We start from the raw sequence: 18,155 nt of genomic DNA, 5'->3' as shown, positions 1-18,155 counted from the left end.
CCTCATAGGTCAGTGACACCACACCCTATTCATTCTGTCTACATCTTTGCTATGGTTTCCAGCAGAGTGTTCAAGAAGGCATTTACAAGGCCCGCGAGGTTCTGCCTCCCAGCTCCCGCCGCTCCCCAGGCTCTGGCCTTGTTGGTCTTCATCTGGGTCTTTGATCACACCAAGGTCATTCCCGCCTCCAAGCCACCCTCCGATCAGATCAGGGCGGGCTGCTTCCCATACCGCAGGGGCTCACATGAAATACCATCTCCTCAAAGAGGCATTCCCAATTGTTCCATCTCAAATGCAGCTAAATCCAAGCTTCCAAACCTGCCCTCAACCCCAGACGCTCAACCCCAGACCCTCAACCCCAGACCTTCACTGAGCTCCCTGAAGATGCTACCCCACCGCCCCCCATGCATTCTGTAGATCCCCAATTCCACCCCACCCCGACACTGGGTTACTCACTGAATTATCTCGTACTCATCGAATCGGGTGCCTGTTGGTTTGCTCGCCCGACAAGCACTCCCCTTTATTTTGGTCATCAAGCTTCCTATTTCATTTGAGGGGCCAGGCCACCCCTACTCTCAGCCCTTTGCGGTGAGTGGGAACGACATCACTTCTGATCTAGGAATGGATACAGGTCTCAGGTCTGTGCAACCCAACCAGCATCTCAGGGACTGACTCACGGATGGGCCCGGAACTTCAGCAGAATTACTGGGAGAGAGGCACTCCGTCTCCACTGCTGCAATGGCAAGCGGCACCCACGCCTGGAGCTGTTGGTAGCATCTTCACCATCTTGAGGGGAGAGCCTATGGCAGAATGAAGCCCGATCAGAGGAAAGCAGGTCCCAGAGACTGAGAAATGAAGATCTCATCTTAATGACATCACTTGAAATGCTAGATCCAGCCGTACCTGAAGCACTCTGAACTTTACAGATAGGGAGACAAGACATTCCCACTCACTTTGTTTAAACCAACTTGAGTTTATTTTTCTGTCACTTAGATAGGAAATGTGTGTGACAGATAAAACCCCTATCTTAAGCCCTTGTCCCCACTCAGTTTGAAAACATTAAAGTCATCCCTGACTCTCCCCCCTTCTCCGTCGCCCACATTCAAAGACCTGCCATGTCTTGTGACGTCATAAATGTGCACCTCATAAATGTGCCTTCCACCTCTCGTATCCTCCATGCTTCTGTCTCCATTTACCACCCTTCACACAGACACGTGTCCCAAGTCTCTAGTCCACTCCACCGTTATGTCTCCTCTGCTTTCTTGCCTCCACGTTGGCTCTCTCCATTCCAACATCCAATCTCAAAAGGGACATCCTTCCAAAACACCAACCTAACGCCCCCTCGCGCTTAGTGACGCGTCTTCGGTAACAAGAGACAGAAATACTAATTGCTAAAGCAAAACCAAACAAACAGAAATAAAAGTTCTGTACTGAATTGAGTAACTGAAAAGCCCAAGGGTGGTTGGCTTCAGGCGTAAATTGACCCGGATTCTTAAAAAATCTTGATCAGGGATCCATCCCTCTCCATCCCTAGGCTTTTCCCACAAAGCTTTGAGTGCTGCCCCTCATTGGCCCAGATGGAGTCACATGTCCATCCCGGAGCAAATTACAGTGGTTTCTATTAACCAGGTACAGATCCCAGGAGTCCCATACATTGGGGGGGTGGGGGGTGGGAGGGGGGTTATCCAAAAGGAGAAGGGGGTTTTGTTGGTTAAAGAGTGTGAGTATCGGATAAGCACCACCTTACATCCATCCAAAGTGTACCACTACCTTTGAGATCAAGTTCAAGCTCCACAAGACCCCCTGTGTTTTCCTCTGCACCTACGTACACCCTGCCTTCCCCAATAACTACCACCTCTACACACCAGCTGCAAAAAACCACTCTGGGTTTCCTCAACCCTCTCATCCCCAGACTTCTGCATATGTCCACTCAACCCTGTGCTCGCCCCTCCCCTGCTCCTCTTTTCAATCATTTCCTGCTCAGCTTTGAGGCCTCAAAGGTTATTGCTTCCAGGAAGGAGATCCCGAGACCCCACAAATGAGATCTGGTTCCTCCTTGTTTCTTTGGGGATATTAACCCTACCCCTTATTTTGGGGACTGTTTCTCCTCTACCCATATTCCCACCAAAGGTGACCTACTATAACATTATTCTCTGTGCCCTGGGCACCGGGTGAGTGTGTGGCACACCTCAGGCCAGTTCAGAGCCGTCTAAGGACAAGGCGAGTAAGACTCATCCTTGCAGACGGGTAACCTAGGAATAGCACCGTTCTGACCTCATGGGGAAGATGTGCGTGACAGTCTGATGCCAACATGCAGATTCAAGTGGTAGAAGAGACAGCTGCTGGCTGCATTCCACCACCCTGAGGACAGCTACACTCCTTCCCCCCTCTGGGATTTGGTTACAGGAGCCAAGAAATTCCCCCTTTGCCTAAACTAGTTTGAGCTGTTTCTGAGATCCAGTCCTGTGTGAGGCTCCAAGCTGACAGTGTAAAGCCTGCTTGGGATTCTCTCTCTCCCTCTCTCTCTGCACCTCCCACATGTTCTCTCTCTTTCTCTCTCTCAAAATAAATAAATAAAATGTGAAGAAAAAAAAAAAAAAAAACAGAAACAAATTGAATTCCAGAGATGCAACACAATATATGGTGGTTAAGGAATGCTATACGGCCTCAACTCCATTAATTATTTTCAATGTGTCTGTAAACAAGTCATTTAACCTCTCTGTACCTCCATATTTTCATGTGGGAAGCAGCGGTGATGATTAAAAAAAAAGTATGACCTCACAGGATTGTAGAGGATAAAGTAAGAAAATCTATACAAAGCACACAAACTGTGTTTCGCGTTTAGGCAGCCCCAAATAAGCATGAACTATGAATAGACCCACTTGCTGAACATTGCACAGAAAGAAGTAAGCAGAAATATTTGCTACTCCACTAGAAATGTGTGAGTGTAGACGGAAAACACGAAAGCGGATCTGAATGAGGCCGGCGGGTGTGTTTCGCTATCTGAACACACATGCACGCCTCACTTTTCTCATCATAGCTACTATGCATCCCACCCCATATGCTGTCTTTGCTGGCCAAGCACTCACTCCATCTCTTCTGAGACTAGCTCTTCTCTTACTCTCTTGTCATATGGTTCAGGTGGGGCTGATCCCCACCCTGCTGACTCCAGGAGCGGCCAAGGACCCAGGTCTGGCCCACAGCGCGGTAGGTCCTTTTGGCCTCAGTGATTAGTTCAGGGATGGGCATATCACCCAAGTAAGGGCACAAGGGAATGAATACCAGAAGGTGAGGATTACTGGGGGCTACCGTGGAGGCTGGGCCACTAGAGAACAGTCACGGAGGTAGGAAGAAGGTTGGAGGAGAGCATCGCCATGGAGGTCCAGTGAAGCTGGGTCAGTGGTGCATCTTGACTTGGTTAAGGAGAGGATAAGTTGTCAAGTACTTCTGAGAGCTGTCAGTGCAGTGGCCTTTCCGTGGGACAGTGTAGGTGAGAAGCAGAGGCCTGATGGGAAGGAAGTGAGGAGAGAAAGCCGTGTGGATGTGGGGGGAGGGTGCCTGTGAGGAGGGATGCCCTTGACCAGAGAGGGGAATGGGATCCAAGGCGGGGAGGGTGGCCTCAGGGAGGAGCGCAGCAGTCCCCGCAGAGGAACAAGTGAGGGGAGACACCGGGGCCCAGATGCAGGCGTGAAGGCAGTGTTGGAAGGAGATGGTAGGCCCCTTGTGATCCGCACAGTACGTGAGAAGAAGGTTGTGGCACCACGTGCAGCACCAAACAGCCACGTCCTGAACAGTGGGCTTCTACTAGTGCAACTCGTTCCTCCCAAACCACGCGGTTCAAATCCTGGCTCTGCTGTGTACTAGCTCTGGGACAAACTACCTCTCCCTTTCCTGATTCAGTTTCCCTACATGAAAAATGAAACACAAACAACAACAACAACAACAAAAAACCAAAGAACCAATCTCTGGAAGTATCCAACCAAAAGCTTACTGTGAGCACCCACTGTAACACAGCTCAGCTCACCTGCTTATCTTGGATGAATATTACTCATTGCTTACAATGAGACCGTATTCAAAGCAACTCAAGAAGAAACCTTGAGTTGAGTAAGCTGGAAGGTGGCAGCTTACAAAAGGAGTATGTCCCCTGCCTTATTTTTTAAAATGTATTTATTTTTTTTAGTAATCTCTATGCCCAACGTGGGGCTCAAATTTATGACCCTGAGATCAAGTGCACATGCTCTTCCCATTGAGCCAGCCAGGCGCCCCTGTCCCTCACTTGTTGTAGATTATTATGATTATATTATATTAATCTTATAACATACAATGAAATATGTATCACAATATTATATATGGCAATCTCATACATAACTACGTATGAATACAATTTCACATATAAGTGTAAAACAATAAATACTAATAATATATAATAACTGTGTTGTAGATCATCCATCACTTATTGTAGCATCCACAACACGGGCCCTGCACCAGTTTACCCAGTAAAATAAGGATTGGGAGGAATATGCTGGCAGAGAAATAATTAAGAGTGAACTGGGTATTTATTGACTATTGAAGATGGAGATACAATATACAATCATCTTTCGGTGAAAGCTAGTGAAAGCCTTTCTCCTACAAGTCTGGGTAAGTGTCCTGGAAGACAGAAAGCACAGCATTATTTCCAGTGTATTCCTTTCACTTCATGCCTTAACCTTGATTTGTCAGAGCAGATCTGGCCCCTTTACTCCCTCCTGCTCTAAGCAGTCTTTCTAATTGTCTCCTGGTTTGGGGTCCCAAGGGTTTTCTCAGCCCAAGACAATGGGCCTCGGTGAGACTGGGGGGCAGGGGAGAGGTATGCTATTCATCTGGAGAGTGCCTCTCATCACTGGCGCCTCTCTGGGAAATTGCTTCTCTTAAACAATCGGCCTTTCTTCTGTCTTTCTTCCCTGCCTTGGGGGGCGTGCGTGCCTCCAGGGTTACAAGTAACTTCATTTGAAGGCCACAGCTCTAATGACCTTCAGGTCTTGGATTGATCTGGAGCCTCCAGCCCTCTGGCCCACTCATTCTCTCCTGGGACACTCCCAGGCTGCCACACCAGACTGAGGGACGCCAGGAGCCTCCTTTCCTTAATCCCCCCAGCTGGGGCTGGAGGCCCTTGCTACGGGTGGCCGGAAGAAAGCTTGTTCCCCCAATCCATTGGTCTTGCAACCTCAGGCAAGCCCCCTGTCCTGTACAGTGTCCCTGATCCTGTACAGGATCTGTACACAGGCAGGATCTCAGGGATGCAATCCACCTATAAAGGGAAAGATAGTTACTGTTTTCATACCAGGAATGGAGGAGGCCTCGACTCTATTAATGTGTGTCAGGAAGCAGGTAAGCACAGACCCACTTGTAAATGTTTTCATATCCAGGAATGGGGTAGACAGAGACCCTGTCTCTGCTCTCATCCATGTTCGGGACAGGTGACCCAGTAAAGCCTGTCTCTAGCAGCAGTGAGAAGGATTCAGACAAAACCCGGAACTTCCTATATCCCCCTTTTTGGCCCCAGAATCCTGCAGAGCAGAGGAGGGGAGCAGGTAGAGAGGGGCAGAAGGGTCTCACCCCATGCACCCTACAAATCAAAGAGCAAGAAGGCTCCCAATTCCCAGGCCTGGTACAGAGCCCTCTGGGGCCCCAGGAGCCATAGTCTATCCCTCAGACGCCATAGTACAGGTCAGTGACAGGTGGTTCCCCTCTGGAAGCCCCTGTTCTCCCTCCCTAGTGCCGACTACAGGAATTCAGAGACTCTGCCTGGGACAGTCTGGTGTAAACTATAAATACAATTCTATCAGACACCCAACAATGGGGCTCATGCAACAAGTATCTTACATACCCACGTCCCAGGCACTGTGCTAAGTTCTGGGGAGTCACCGGAGCTCATGAAGATTTGTTCCTTTTCTCCTGGGGGGGGGGGCGGACCAGGGAATGGGGGCTCTGACAAGGTCAAGACAACTTTTAAAATTAATGGCAACGGACAATGGTTTCTTGGATGTGACACCAATAACACAGGCGAGGAAGGCAAAAGCAGGCAACAAACTTGAAAACTTGCGCACAGCAAAGGAAACCATCAACAACATGAAAGGGCATATGGAATGGGAGGCAATGTTTGCAAATGGTAGAGCCAACGAGGGGTTAATATTCAAAGCATATGCAAAGAGCTTCTAAATTCAACAATAAAGGAGCAAAAGACTTCAGATGCTTCTCTGAGGATGATGATACGAATGGCCAACAAGTACTTAAATAGGTGCTCAACAGGACTGGTCATCAGAGAATGCAAACCAAACCCACAATGAGATGTCCTCTCACACCCATTAGGATGGTGATTACAAAAAAAAAAAAAAAAAAAAAAAAAGGAAAAAGAACACAACAGAAAAAAAAAAAAAAAGAAACCAGTGTCATCAACGATGTGGAGGAAATGGAACACGTGTACACTGTTGGTGGCATTCCAAAATGGTGGGACTGCAATGGAAAACAGTAGGGAGGTCCCTCCGAAAAAGAAAAGAGAAGGACCCTATGATCCAGCAATCCCATTTCTGGGCATACACCCCAAAAAATTGACAGCTGGGTCTCAAAGAGGTATTTGCACACCCATGTTCTCAGCAACGTTTTTCACAGGGGCCAAGAGGCTGAAGCCACACAGATGTGAAGAAGCAAAATGTGGTCCATCCATACAATGGAGTATTATGCACCCTTCAAAGAGAAGGAAATCCTGCCACCTGCTATAACATAAACGAACCTCCAGGATATGATGTTAACTGAAAAAGACCCTGTCACAAAAAGACAAATATTGTATGATTCCACTTCTGTGAGGTTCTTAGGGCATTCACATTAATAGAACTAAGAGAAGAACACTGTTTACCAGGAGCTGAGGGAAGGGGGCAATGGGGAGTTGTTGTTTCATTGGTACAGAATTTCAGATTTGCATGATAAAAAAGTTCCGGAGACTTGTGTCTCACAACAGTGTTGAATACACCACTGGGTTGTACACTGAAAAATGTTTAAGATGGTAAACTTTATGTTCTGTGTGTTTTACCCCGATTCTAAAAATGGAGATAATAAAACAGGGTAACCTGCTGGTTCTTTGGGAATTTCTACGTAGGAGAGGCTTCAGAAGGGTGAGGAGGGATCTTGTAGCTGGTTTGTGTATCACTCTATAAATAACCTGGAGAAGACCTCAGTTATCCACATCCAAGAATGGGTATTAATTGTGGGGCTGGGGCCACATAGGAGGTGACACCCATTTTTGGAGGGCATAAGGGACTATTATTCCAGCTGGAGTTTTTGGGAAAAGACCCCTCTGAAGAGACAACACTTAAGCCAAAGCCTCCGGGCTGGCGTAAGGGTCTTATAAGGGCGAGAGGCCATAGGGACATTGCAATCTGTAGCAACGGCTACAACCATCACTTCCATTGTTCTTAACTGTGTTGTCAGTTCCCAGAGACTGTAGCTATGGTGCGCATTGCCAGGATAAATCCTTTAACCAGACAATGTCCCCTTGCATGGAGCAGGGCAGGCGAAGCAGGCTCCTCGGGGGAACAAAAGCATGGCTTGCAGCACTCGCCAATGCCCACCGTGTAAATCCTCCCACTGTGGCTGATTTCAAGCTAACAAGGTCGCGTCACTGAAGATGCGGCTGGAAAGAGACGAGCTCCAGGAGCTCTTCTGAGCCCGTGCAGGCCAGCACCAGCCTGCCGCAGCTCTTGTGAGCCCCTTGCAGGCCAGCACCAGCCTGCCACTGGGACTTCTCTTATTCTGGGCGGGATCAGGGAAAGTCTCCCAGAAGAAGGGTCCTGAAAAGTGGAGACAGAACCGGGAAGGACAGGCAATGGGAAGGAAGGGGTTTCAGGCTAAGAGCTCCATAGCTCCCAGTCTGGCCCTCAAGAGTGGCCTCCAAGAAGGGCAGTGTGACAAACGTGGGGAGTGGAAACCCGGTCTGCCTTCTTTTTTTTTTTTTTTTTGTAATTGTGGTGAAATGCACGTGGTGTAAAATTTTACTGTCTTAATAATTTTTAAGTGTACAGTTCAATAGCGTTAAGTACTTCCACATTGTTGGGTAGCTGTCCCCACTACCCATGCCCAAACTCTTCATCCTGAGAAACTGAAACTGGCCCCATTAAAAACCAACTCCCCGTTTCCCCCTGCCCCAGCCCCTGGTGCCTGCCTTCCTACTTTCTGTCTCTATGAATGTGACTCCTCCAGGTACCTCCTAAAAATGGGTTCATGCAGTAGTTATCTTTTTTGTGACTGGCTTATTTCTCTCAGCCTGATGTCCTCTGGGTCCATTCACGTTGTGGCACCTGCCAGAATTTCCCTCCTTTGGAAGGCTGGAGAGTATTCCATTTGTACGGACAGACTACATTTTGTTTCTCCATCCATTCATCAACGGACACTTGGGTTGCTTCTGACTCTTGATTTTGTGAGTAATATTGCTGAGAACATTGGTGTGCAAATGTCTGAGACACTACTTTTAATCCTTTTGGGTCTATAGCCAGAAGTAGAATGGGTGGGTAGAGACCCAGCCTGTTTCTCACATTACTCTTGCCCCAGCATAATGTCTGGCACTCACAAGGGTCTTGGGAGATACCGAACCATGCCTAGAAAAAGGTCTTAGGAAGAATCCTCCTACGCTGGCACTGGGCATCCAGCATCCACCAAGAACTCCATAGAAGTTATGTCATTTAAAGTAGGACCTGTCAGGATGCCCATTCCACAGGGGTTCAGAGAAGTGAGACCACTGGAGTGGAGGGGCTGCAAAAGAAACAGGATTTATGGGCAGAGCCTGGCTCTACTGGAATGTCCAATAAATGCTGAGGGGGGTGGTCTTCATCCCAAGGGCTGCTGACTGCTTTTCAGCAAGGAGGGCGATGTTAACAGATTTTTCTCCAGTGACGACCCTTCTGACTGTACGCAAAGCACATCAGATGCCACTCAAGTCCAAAGTGACCTGGAGTTAATGTGTGGTCACAGAGACGGGGGAGAAGAGGAATGGTTTGAAAGACATCGGCGAGGACAGTTGGGCACAACTTAATGTACAAGATCTGGGCTCCCCAGTTCCCACCTTGCGTATAACCACATGGCTGACCCGTGACCCTTCCCTAAAAATGGGACCACATTTACATAGGGATGGTTAGCAGTTGCTGGGCAGGGATCTCCTCAAGGGAGGGCCAGCCACGTGTTACCCCATTTGCTGAGCCTGCAGATGTGTCCTTGGATCAAATGACAGCTGTGGGGGCGGACAGGGCTAAGGGCAGGAAGAACAGAGCCCGGACTTAATCCGCCACAGTTGTTCTGGCTTTGAAAGGAATATGTTGTCCAGGCTGGCCTATCTCTTGTCTCTTTTACAGAAGATTATTCTATTCTTCCCATGCTAAACGGAGTATGTGCCCACTGCAACTACTTTGGAAACTGCATGCACACATATGTACATATATACATACGTGGAAAAAAATTAAAACTACCCACAAGAGTAACCAGAGATGAGTCTTGGAAACATTTTGGAATATTTTCACACATTACCTTCCCAGTGAAAATATATTCATAAAACCACTTGTAATGAAATTGTGAGGATGCTATTCATTCGGCAATTTTTACCAGAGTGCCTACTTGTGCAAAGCACTGTTTCAGGTGCTAGGGATACCACGGCTTACAAAACAGCAAAAATTGAGCCCCTGACTTTGTGGAGTTGACACGCGTTGTGTCCACTTTGTGCTTCCCACTTTTTCCTTTTTCAGGAACATATGCCCCTGTTCTCACCAAACACCTTGCGCTCCCCACCACCCCACCCCCCCGCCCCTGGGCGGACATCTGGCAACGTCTGGGGAAGAGTTTGGCCACACAACTGGGGGTGGCCAGTGCTCCTGGCATTTAAAGGGCAGTGCTCCTGGCACTTAACGAGTGGAGGCCAGGGATGCTGCTGGCCTCCCCACTGCCACACACACCAAAGAATAATCAGACATCAGTGTCAGAGGCGCTGATGTTGGGAAACCCAGCTCTGTAGGTACCTCAACATACACACCCACAATATTCTCAGCCATCATCTGTTTATAACTCACAGTGAGTTATACTGTATCATAGTTGGAAAAAATGTACAAACACAGCTTTAAGGTGAGTTCAATTGCCTCTCTTCACTTCGTACTATGGAGGGTTTATTGTTCCCCTAAACCCTCCTAAGTGGAAATTAAAGAGTCTCTTCTGCCTCAAAGCCTAATGGTTTTTAATAATGGAGCTTCTTCTTCTTTTTTTTTTTCTAATAGCAATTGGAGCAGGGGGTGTTGGTCGGTTTGAAGTAAGGGAGTGGTAAAATCTTACTTGTGTGGGGAATCAATCGGAGGGTGGGCAGGAATGGAAGCAGGGATACCATCAGGAGACTGATGACGTAATCCAGGAGAAAGATGAGGGTGGAATGGGCCAGGGGGCCCCGCAAAGGAGGTGGAGAGATCTTGTCTGAAGAAGGTGTTTTGAGGCATAATGGACAGGACTTTGTGGCTTGTCGTATACGGGGACTGTGGTCAGGCGGACAGGTGCACTGATATCCATGCTTCTGCCTTACAACTATGATAGGCATTTCCCTTCCCGAGAGATGTGTAGGCTAATGACCTGCCAAGATTTTACTCCTGAGTAAAAACATCACTTCCTTCCAGGGAAAGAAGGCCAGATCAGCCAGGACAGGTTCGGGAGCAGTGTGGGGTCATTTCTACTCCTTTCCTTCCCCTAAACTCCCCTACTGAAGGAGGATTAGGGCCTCCAGGAGGCACATTTGGGGAGAATACCGGAAATGGGCAGGAACAAATCTCTCCTGGAAACGTGAGCCCGGGCTACCCCTCCATTCCCCGGGTCACAAAAGGGGCCAGGTTCCTGTTGCCAAGCCACCTGGACTTGAACTACCGGGGGATTTCCGCCATGCCGTTGGTCAGCTCTGTACCCGGGCATCCCAGCTGATGTTGAACACTGGGCTGGAGGGAGGCTACATAGAGGCAGGGAGACCACTAAGGAGGTGATTCACTAATGGAAAACGTTCTCCTTGCGCTGTTCTAACTCAGCGAACAAAACACACTGAAATTTCTGCCCTCATGGAACTCACATTCTAGCGTGGCTTTTCTCAACCTGGAGGGACTGACATTCTGGGCTGGATGATCTCTGTTGTAGGGGTCCGCTCTGTGCTTTGTAGGGTGTTCAGCAGCGTCCCTGGTCTCCACCACTAGAGGCCAGCAGCATCCCCCACCCCCAAGTTCGGACAACCAAAAATGTCTCCAGACATTGTCAAATGTCCCGCAGGCAGAACATTGCCTCAAGTCGAAAATCCCTGTTCTAACAGGATTTAGGACTAACAGGAGAGGACAGCCAAAAAAGATAAATGGAATCATTCAGGAAATTATACAGTGTTCTAGCAAGTGATATGTGAGCCTGTTAAAGATGGTACAGAATGCTAGGCAGCGTTAAAGGAAAAATTATTCAGGGCACTTTTTTCCAGTTTTATTGAGATATAATTGACGTATAACATTGTGTAAGGTGTACGATGTGTGGATTTGATACATTTATATACTTCAACATGATTACCAGCACAGCTAACACCTCCACCCTTCATGACGCTTGTTAAAGACGGTAAAGATTTTTTATAGGATATATATATTTTTTAAGTTTGTTTATTTTGGAAAAGACAGCGAGAGAGAGAATCCCAAGCAGGCTCCCTGCTGTCAGCGCATGGGGCCTGATGTGGGGGCTCAATCTCATGAACCATGAGATCGTGACCTGAGCCGAAATCAAGAGTTGGGACTCTCAACCGACTGAGCCACCCAGGCACCCCAAAGATGGTAAAGAAGATTTTATTCAAGAGAGCTAATACAATGGGCTTTCAAAGTAGGGGCTACTACAGTAGGGGAGAGAGATCAGGATCAACTCTGAATATAATAAGGAAAAGTGGAGATTTACAGCCAGGGATGGGTGAAAAATTATGAAGAAGTAGGTAAATTCTTTACTAAACTGACCTAATAGGATTCTTGCTGAAGGTAGGCCAGGGTGATACAAGTCTGAAAGTGATCAGACCAATGACAGGGAAGTTTTGCCAAATTGACTCAGGCCAAGGACAGAGTGGAAGGCTGGGGAACCCAGTCAGGAAGCCTGAGTAGAGTTAGGTCAAGGAAGGGGCCTCATCAGTGGAAGGGAGAAGGTGCTGCATTTTTGAACAGAGAAGTCAGGACAAGCCTTGTTGAGGAGGCCAAGAGTTGGCAAAGGAATTGCATTGACACTGTAGATTGTTTTGGGTCATACGGACATTTTAACAATATTAATTCTTCCGATCCATGAATGTGGGATATTTCTCCATTCATTTGTGTCTTCTATGGTTTATGTTTGGTTTTCAGTGTAGAGAACTTTCACTTGCCTTGTTAAATGCATTTCTAAGTATTTTATTGGTTTTGATGCTATCACAAATGGGATTATTTTCTTTCTTCTTCAGATAATTCATCGTTAGTGTACAGAAATGCCACTGACTTTTGTATATTGATTTTATATCCCACAACTTTACTGACTTTGTTAATCTGTTCTAGCAGTTTTTTGGTGGAGTCTTAGGATTTTTTACATATCTCAACAAAACTGGAAAGAATAAAATACAAAGTATTAAAAAGAAAGAGTTGTGGGGCGCCTGGGTGGCGCAGTCGGTTAAGCGTCCGACTTCAGCCAGGTCACGATCTCGCGGTCTGTGAGTTCAAGCCCCGCGTCAGGCTCTGGGCTGATGGCTCGGAGCCTGGAGCCTGTTTCCGATTCTGTGTCTCCCTCTCTCTCTGCCCCTCCCCCGTTCATGCTCTGTCTCTCTCTGTCCCAAAAATAAATAAAAAACGTTGAAAAAAAAAAAAAAAGAAAAGAAAGAGTTGACAAAAGATGAGAAAAGCTGGGGATGAAGAAAAAGGGGGTGCTTAGAGAGAAGCAGAGGGGAGGAGGCCAGACGGAAGAAGGTGTATTTGAAGGTGGAGCCCATAAATTTTCTGGTACAAGAGGTGTGAGGAGTAGTCAGAGATGTTTCTGGCTCTGTGGCTTGGAAACTGGATGGATGGTGGCCCATTTGCTGAGCTGGGAATTGCTGGAAGAAGGTCCTGTCTGAAAAAGACCTGATCGGATTTCTTACAAGCTTTGCACTTCAGGTGCTCAATGCCATCCAAGCACCAAGGCCCAGGAGTCAACTAACTCTGATCAGAGGTCTGGGCTGGAGAAAGAGGCGGCCATGGGAGAGGATGGGAGAGGATGAGCAAAGCTTGGATTAGGATGAGGTGAGTGAGGCATTGCCCTCATAGGCTGAAAGTTCAGGAATTGAGATAAAGAACATTTTAGTGGATTGTTTTTTAAAAAATCAAAATGAATGCCAAAGAATCCATAGTGAACAAAATACAAAACTTTTAGATTTTTAAAATCTTAATTTCACTAAAATTCTAGATTTAAAATTTTTAATTTCATTTAAATTTTTGATTCTAATATTTAATTTAATTAAAAATTTTGATTTGTGATTTTAAAACTTAATTTTTTTAAAAGAATTCTAAAGACAGTGTCAGTAACAGTGCCATGCCACGTTATGTCAGAGCTTGAGGGTAACGGAAAAATCAGCAATGCCAGATGGCCTCATTTAAAATGTTGGTACCGTTCATCACAGATTGTTTTGCATTCATTTTGATTCTTTAAAATGTTGCATTCAGGGGCACCTGGATGGCTAAGTCGGTTAAGCGTCTGACTCTTGGTTTTGGCTCAGGTCACTATCTCGTGGTTCATGAGTTCGAGCCCTGCGTCGGGATGCAGAACTTCCTTGGGATTTTCTCTCTTTTTCTGCCCCCCCCCCCAAATAAATAAATAAACTTAAAAAAAACTTTGTTTAAAAAAATAAATAAAACATTGCATTCAAACATTATTTATCTTTGGCACTGAGTTTTTTGGTGTCTCCTTAAATTTTGGGGGATTCACCTTATGCAAGCCTAGACCCTGAGGCTGTGTGAAGTGGAAAGCACTGGTTCTGGCCATATGCAATTCACCATATTGGTGTTTACTTTCCAAGGGAGAGGACAGGACAGTAGGGAGAAACAATCTGAGGCTAATTACATCCTGAGGCAAAGGCTACTACCGCATGATTTCACCATAGGTTCACTATTCTCCAGTCTACCTCTGCTCAAGGAACATGAAATTCCCCAAGTTGATACTGTGTTAGGTAGGAGGGGCAGGCAAGCAATGAATGGGCAATCTGGAATATAGAGAATTTTTTTTTACAATCTTTCTTTCTTTCTTTCTTTCTTTCTTTCTTTCTTTCTTTCTTTCTTTTTCTTTCTTTCTTAATGTTCATTTATTTAAGAGAAAGCCAGCATGAGCAAGGGAGGTGCAGATAGAGGGAAAGAGAGAATCCCAAGTAGGCTCCACAATGTCAGCGCAGAGCCCACGTGGGGCTCAATCCCACAAACCATGTGATCATGACCTCAGCCTACATTAAGAGTCAGACACACAACCAATTGAGCCACCCAGGCACCCCAGAATATAAAGACTTAGGTGAAATGAATTTTGCTCATAGGGAGAACTTGTGGCATGTGTCCAAAAACCAGGGGTAATACTTTGTCACTCCTACTGGAGGAAAGAAACATATTCCGAGGAAAGCACAGAAAACTTAGAAATGCAGGAATAGGGGTGCCAGGGTGGCTCAGCTGGTTGAGCGTCCAACTTCAATTCAGGTCATGATCTCATGGTTCCTGAGTTCTAGCCCAGCATCAGGCTTTGTGCTGACAGCTCGGAGCCTGGAGCCTGCTTTAGATTCTGGGTCTCCCTCCCTCTCTGCCCCTCCCCGACTCATGCTCTGTCTCTCTCTCTTTCAAAAATAAATAAACATTAAAAAACTAAACACACACACACACACACACACACACACACACACACACACACACAATCCCACAATAAGACTACTACTCTGTTATGGGCTGAATTATATCCCCTGAGTTCATATGTTGAAGTCCTAACCCCAGTATCTTAGAATGAAACTGTACTGGAAGATAGGACCCTTCAAGAGACAGTTAAGGTAAAATGAGGTCATCAGAGTAAACCCTAATCCAATCTGCCTACTATCCCTATAAGAGGAAATTTGCATATACACAGGGACAGGGGAAAGACACTATCTACAGGCCAAGGAGAAAGAAGGCCTCAAGAGAAACTGACCCTGTAGACACCTTGATCTTGGACTTCTAGTCTCCAGAATTGCACAAAAATAGATTTCTACCATGGTGGTGCTCTGTTATGGCAACCCTAGCAGACGAATACAATTCAGTATGTGAAATAAAAGGTCAATGCTGAACTCATTTTTTTTTACCATAATGGGGGAGTACAAGGCTGGTTGGGTCACCTCTGTACAGAATCGACTGACTTTATACAGAATTTGGAGCTCAGGGTTTGGCAGGCCTTCTGGGACACAACCAGGTTGACATCATCTACAGGACCGTGGTCTCTCAAGTGAGACCCCTATTGATTGGTTGGCACTTATAGGCGTGTTTATCAGAGTGAGTCCATCCTTGATGAGCTCTTTCAGTGGCTGACTTTCCAAAGCAAAGTGCTGACACTGATTGTTTGGCTTGCAAAAAGTGCATTCTCTGAGGCGAGTTTTCACCGATCGGTTGAATGGGTTTAAAACTGATTCTGGTGGCTGTTTGTTTCCCTGGCTGGGGACCAACGCGTCTTTTCCCAACTTGTGGGAACTTCCTTATTCTCAACTTGTTTGATGATGACTCTGGCCCCACAAGACTGTCAGCTCAATGAAAAGAGGAACATGATCTGAATTGCTTATCGTGTCTAGAACACAACTGGTATAGATGAAATACTCAATGTTGGAGACGATTATTATTCCTCGCTCAGTATGCCTTCCTGGGAGTCACCATCTAGGCTCCTTGAACGAGAATGGGAGAATGGCCTAGTCAAAGGATGTGCACATCTTCAGCTTTGATATCTAAAAGCAAAAGAAGACAAGCTAGAAGGAGAAAGTGGGGCCAGGAAACCAAGGGAACAGAGGGTCAAAGAAGGCACTAGAAGAAAGTGTTTTTAAGAAAGACAAAGAGGTCAACTGTGTAGATGGCCATGGTGAAGCCACATAACCTGAGGACACAGAAGTGACCACTAGACCTAACAACATAGTAGGTTTTGAGCAGAGCAATTTCAGGGGTGTGGGGTGAATGGAAGGCTATTTAGAAGGAACTGGTGTGAGAATGTGTTCTAAAATATAGTATATCAACAGGAAATGTGAGGTGCAGCAAGGCCAACAGATCAGAAGATGACTGTCATTAAAAAGATAGTTTGTGGGGCGCCTGGGTGGCTCAGTCGGTTAAGCGTCCAACTTCAGCTCGGGTCACGATCTCGCGGTCCGTGAGTTCGAGCCCCGCGTCGGGCTCTGGGCTGATGGCTCAGAGCCTAGAGCCTGCTTCCGATTCTGTGTCTCCCTTTCTCTCTGCCCCTCCCCCGTTCATGCTCTGTCTCTCTCTGTCTCAAAAATAAATAAACGTTAAAAAAATTAAAAAAAAAAAAAAAAAGATAGTTTGTTGGGGCACCTGGCTGGCGCAGTTGGAGGAACATGCAACTCTTGATCTTGGGGTTGAGTTTGAGCCCCATTGTTGGGTGTAGCGATTACAATCAATCAATCAAGCAAGCAAGCTTTAAAAAAAAAAGATAGTTTGTTACAATTCCCAAGAAGGGCACACCATGCCCTGCAGGTCTATAAGGGCCAGTCAGGAGGCAGAGGGAGCCGGGGAGAAATGTGGGTAAGATCCTTTATTGTGGTTTCTGAAAAAAAGGAACAGGTGAGGTAGAATAAGTCAGGTTAGGATTCGCTACACTGAATAATTTCAGTGGGTTGTGGGGCACAGGTGATGTCCCTGGTCCTCTGGTACCTGGCTCTGGGGTAACTAAAGCACAGGAATGGTGGTCCAGAGTGTGAGAAGCTGACAAAAGGTGGTGTGGTCAGGAATGTATAGACTGGGGATTGATGAATCTGCATTTGAAAAAAAAAGCACACCCCCAGGAAGAAGGCTTCTCCTGAGGAGGGGGGTGCAGTGAGGGAGGCAGGAGGCCGTGGCAAGGAGACATAGGCACACTACTGGCTTATCCAGAAAATAAGATACTGGCTTGTCCAGTATAGGCATGTAGGGCAGATATGACAGCATCACATTTACAGAAGCTGGAAACATGGTTAATACAAAATAGAAGGCGAGGAACAAAGCATGGGCAATGAGCCCAGACAAATCTTGAGAGAAAGCGTGGGCTCCACAGAGAACAGAAAGAAAGGTCATTACGGCTGGAGGCGGGGGGAGCTAGGAGACAAGGATGAAGAGGAAGCCGAAGTCTGGGACAAAGAGCCAGGTCAGAGGTATTCATGTGACCCAGGTTGAGGGACTTGGAATTTATTGTAAGGGCCATGGAAGCCACTCTGGATGTTTGGCGGAATGGGTGGAAGGTGACAGGAGGAGGGAGCACATGTAAGAGACAGTTGTCCAGAGAGACAAGCTGGCAACATAGACATGGTGATGGAACAGATACAAAAGGACCCAGTTGACAGGTTCTGAGATGGTGGGAGGTGATCAACTGTTGAACAGGTACAGAGATTTGGAGACAGGTTGAAAGGGAGATTTCTGGCCGAAGCCTGTGCTCTCTGAGGAAAGTGAGCTTCAAAAGTTCACACAGGGCCTCCCGCCAATGCCCCACCTCAGAATGTTCCCTTGATTCCTGGGCTGAAGGCCAGGCAAGGACCACACAATATATGCAGTGCAGTCTATGGGATGTGTGGGTGTGGGGGACAGGGACTGGAACTTCCAATCTTCCAAAGTTCCATCCACATTTCAAAACCAGACAAACATGTCCCTGGTAATGATCTTTCCCACTGATAAACCCTGGATCTTGGGGCTGACAGTCTACCCCCGTTCATGCTCTAATAAAACCGTTCAGTGTCCTGAATCCCCTTCACAATGGCCACTACGGAGAAAGGCCCTGATTACTGTCCAATGAACTAAATTCCAAAATATATCTGGAATGTAACCATAAGAGAATGGGAATATTTTTACTGTTACTATGTGTCACCTCCCTGTATCTATATCAAGGTATACGCATGCATACACACACACACACAC

At 46.7% G+C, this 18,155-nt stretch overlaps 1 long non-coding RNA gene across 1 annotated transcript in view; it reads right to left on the bottom strand.

The window, feature by feature from the left end:
* Positions 1 to 468: 468 nt before the first annotated feature.
* Positions 469 to 18,155, bottom strand: part of LOC109259340 (uncharacterized) — a 40,476-nt gene continuing 22,789 nt past the window's right edge. Inside the window, exon 2 of the long non-coding RNA XR_008423449.1 lies at positions 469 to 800. This is a non-coding gene — a long non-coding RNA (uncharacterized LOC109259340). The remainder of the gene's footprint in view (positions 801 to 18,155) is intronic.

Source organism: Panthera pardus, unplaced genomic scaffold, assembly GCF_024362965.1.
Source record: "Panthera pardus isolate Hobbes unplaced genomic scaffold, ASM2436296v1 HiC_scaffold_18, whole genome shotgun sequence".
Classification (NCBI taxonomy): domain Eukaryota; kingdom Metazoa; phylum Chordata; class Mammalia; order Carnivora; family Felidae; genus Panthera; species Panthera pardus.
Note: the sequence above shows the minus strand (reverse complement) of the source record. Positions and strands in the feature narration are given on the sequence as shown.